Genomic DNA, 4,269 nt, shown 5'->3' on the forward strand with positions numbered 1-4,269 from the left:
CAACTAAGATTGATCTTGAGTTAATTTAAATTAAGCACATAAATCAAATTTCAAAAAAGGTCACAATTTAAATCCCATTTTTCTTGTGATTGACATTGCTACTTCAATTAGTTCCATGAACTCTCATAATTTACTACTTTACATACGATTTGCTGATTAATTGGCTTTTCCGTTTTCCATTTTGGTTTACTAGTTTAAGCAAATAATTGGTTTATTGGTTTTTTTCGGGCACACTAGATCTTGCAACCAAATACATTGTACAACTAATATAAGGCTAAGAACCCAAGCACTTCCATGGGAGAGACCACAAATTAAAAATCATAGACAAACTTTGCATCTTTAACTTTAATCTTCCTCCACAAAAACATATTTATCTTCTCTGGCATCAACAACGCATTATACTCATATTGATTAAAAATAATATAGTTACGTACACTTCAAATAGACCCTATACACAAGTTATCCAAATAACTCTGTTTATCATGAATACCTTTACCCAACGATGGAGACTAATAAATTGAAACACGTGAGCCTCCACTTCATAATGAAACGCACCAACCAAATCAAACTACTTCAAAAGGTCTATCAACACTCGCCCAAAAATAGGACACTTGAAAAACAAATATCGAATAGTCTCTTCTAACCCACATCCCACAACACATAATCAAGGTTTAGGTAACACAATACCTCTTATTGCAAGATTATCTTTAATAGGTAATAAAAAATTAATGAGTCTCCACACGAATACCGACACTTTAAAGGAAACCAATAAATTAACAAATAAAATTGAGGTATTTCTTTTATCAAAACATTGGAGAGTAGGTTATGTGATTCCTTCACCACAAATTCACCTCATTGTCTATCTATCCACAACTACCTATCTGAAGAGTTTTCCTGCAACACAATGTTATCTAACAACACGATAAAATCTTCCACTAACTCCTTCTCCCACTCAATTAACTCCCTCCTCCAACCCCAATTGCATAACACACGACCCTCCCCCTAGTTACCATATTCTTTACCAATATTTGTTTAATTGTAGACAAACTAAATAGACGTTTAAATCTCTCAAATAAAACACCTCTTGTAACTCAAAGATCCGTTCAAAAAGACGTATCCCTATCATTTCCCACCACTTTAAAAATATTATCAAAAAATCAACTTCTACTTCCCCCACCTTCACCCTATGATATGAAATAAATATATTTCCACCACAACAAATCTTTAATTGAAATGCCAGAGGTATAACCATTGGCACATCCATACCTATGATTTAACACTTTAAACGACAACCCCTTCATATTGGTTTATTGTTTACATTATGTTTATACACTACGAATAAATTGTATCATGCGTGACTATGAAAGAATAGTTGGTGGTGTATTGGTTTAAATGATTTAACTGTTTACATGTGTTTAATCGATTTATCTGTTTAGTTGGAGATTAAATTATTGTTTTTTATGATATATTTAGAGGTTATATTAATGTTTTTTCATAATTTAATGACTAAATAATTAACAATGGCCAAATTGATAAACATTCAAAAACTTGACGAAGAGACATAATAGTTGGATTGGGTAATAGTTTAGATACTTGAAGTAGAGTTTAATAGTTTAAGGATCAATCTAGAAAAAAAGTGATATTTTACAAACCAAATTAATAGTTTATTCAATTATGTAATTATAGGTTAGATTTTTATAGAGGAAGTGTGTTGATATTATGTGGTGATACACGTGCATATAAACTATCAATCATGGATTTAGGAACCCCATGCATATAAACTACTCTCTAAAGGAGAGTCCACCCAAAGTTAAAACTACTAAAGCCATCTATTTATAGGTCTCCAACAAATATAATTATTTTGTTTAATAAAAATGTATTTTTTTTTATTCGGTAAAAAGATCTCATTTTAATATTTCTTGAACTAAAATTAATAAAATCTTATATAAAATTAATAGTGTCTCAATAAATAATAAATCAGTTAGCTATATTATCAATTAAAAAATAAATATTATACAAATGAATTATATTATTTTAGTAAAGTGTAACAAATATATAAAATTTAATAATTTTACTAGAATACTATAGCACATTTAACAAAGTCTCGTATTAAAATTTGCTTTAGACATTTATATGTGTTGAACTACCTTCTCTAGAGTCTAGTCACAAAGACTCCCGCTTTAAGAACGTCACTTTAACAAAAACAAAAATTATTTTAAAATAAATGTCATTTTTTTATTTTCATGGTAACTTTAACTATACACTAGTACATTAATAATTAATAAGGATAATTTAATAAAATAATTATTCAATTTTGTCAATTTATTAGATAATTTTTTTTAATTAATTTCATCATAATTAACCTACACAACTGCCATTCTCGAGTTCGAAGTCGACATCATAATTAATATGTGCGCAAAGTCTTAAACGATATTCATTTTGAAATTGGTGGAGTATAAACAAACAAACAAAGAAAACAGTTTTTTTTACATTAATTAAGAAATTCAGTTAAATATAATTTTTCTTTTATTTCGTGTAAAAAATAAGTCAAATAAACTAAATTATTATTTTAATATTTAATGAAAAACACATTCAGTTTAATGTCAAATAATCAACTATTCACGCTAAATATTTTTGAATTAAAAGAAAGATATATTAGATTTAATAGCATTAAATAATATATTAAATTGAATTAATAACACATTAAATAATTTATAAGCAGTGATTTTTTATTTTTTTATAATAATAACCCAAGAGCGCACATATTTAACAATTACTTTTTGACTTATATATAGACTAAGATGTGTGACTTTTATAATACATTTTTAGAATTTGAGTGAGAGAACGAGGATTATAGCCTTTAGTAGACAATAAATGTACTATTAAAAATGCTCTTTCATAATAAAAGTGTAGTACCATAATTTTGTCCATTTTGAAAACAAATATAAAATAGGAAATGTGTATTTAAAAAAGGAAATAAAATAATTACAATAAATAATTTCATTATGTATTATAAGTTTACAATTTCAAATCTATTTAGAATGTTAAAACCAAATCAAATTACAAACTAAAATAAAGGCAAAATTAAATTACAATAAGATTTAAACCAAACTAAATTAAATTACAATAATTTTTAATTTGTTGCTGTTGTTGCCTCTCTGCCTCTCTGTTTCTGATGCAGTGTTTGGCTCTATTGCGTTGCTGCCTTTCTATTTCAGATGTAGTTGTCATTGACCTTTGCTTTGTAACTAACTAGAGAAACATAAAAACATTTTTTTTAAGTCAGTCTTGGTACACTTTGTGCAGAACAAAGAGACAAAATTTTGAGTTTAAAAAATAAACTAAGGGACAAATTAAAGCTCAGCAACAGAACAAATCAAAGCAAATAAATCAAAATCATGAATGCATCAGAGGTGTAGAAAAAAACGCAGATGATGAGCAAGGAAAAAAACATCAAACAGGAAATAGATAGAGAAGGACCAATGCAGACCAGAAAGCAACTAAACATATAAAAGACTCTATAAATACATCTTGAAAAATTTCAAAAAAAAAAGGAGGGAACAAGAGACAGAAAAATAACTAAAACAAAGAAGGAGAAAGAAAGAAATTAGAGAGGACAGTAACAAACGGAAATCAACACACAACAAACGCAAAGGTATTTTTTTTAGATAATAAATATGTTGTACATTTTTTTTTAGTTCAAAAAGGGTTAGATTTTTTTTTTCATTTTTGCAAAATCAAACATAATGGGAAAAACGTAGAAGATATAAAATTAAAGATTTGAACCTGTGACATGTTGCCGTTGTCAAAACCATCGACGTTGTGGTCGTTGTGGCCGCTATCCCCGTTGGCGCAGTGGCCGCCGTTTACACCAAGGTCGGCGTCGGCGTTGTGGCTGTCATTTCGTTACAGCTTTCTTGTTCCTCTTCTTTTAGTTGATACATACATTCATATTTCCTCCTTCTTTCAAAATAGAGATTGGAATAAGGAAAGAGAAGGATTTTGCTTTGCTGTGAAAGACCCATGCGGCTGCCCCTCCTTCTAACTAGGGTTTCTTTTTGTTTGTTTTGGACCTCTTTTTTAAGTTAGTTTGGGCCTGGGTTATGGGTTAATAACCAAAATATATTCAAACTCAACCCATTTTCATTTTAATAATTTCAACCCATTTTTTTTACTAATCAAGTCATTTTTATTTTACTAATATCAATCCATTTTTATTTTACTAATCTCAACCCATTTTTTTTACTAATCTCAACTCATTTAAATTTT

At 28.4% G+C, this 4,269-nt stretch overlaps 1 long non-coding RNA gene across 1 annotated transcript; it reads right to left on the reverse strand.

Moving 5' to 3' along the window:
- Positions 1-2,977: 2,977 nt before the first annotated feature.
- On the reverse strand, positions 2,978-4,225 carry LOC140920570 (uncharacterized). The gene is made up of 2 exons (XR_012163268.1): positions 3,787-4,225; positions 2,978-3,252 (listed from the first exon to the last, which is right to left on the reverse strand). It is a non-coding gene; the product is annotated as an uncharacterized lncRNA (long non-coding RNA).
- Between the last annotated feature and the right edge of the window lie 44 nt (positions 4,226-4,269).

This window comes from Cicer arietinum, chromosome 5, assembly GCF_000331145.2.
Source record: "Cicer arietinum cultivar CDC Frontier isolate Library 1 chromosome 5, Cicar.CDCFrontier_v2.0, whole genome shotgun sequence".
Classification (NCBI taxonomy): Eukaryota; Viridiplantae; Streptophyta; class Magnoliopsida; order Fabales; family Fabaceae; genus Cicer; species Cicer arietinum.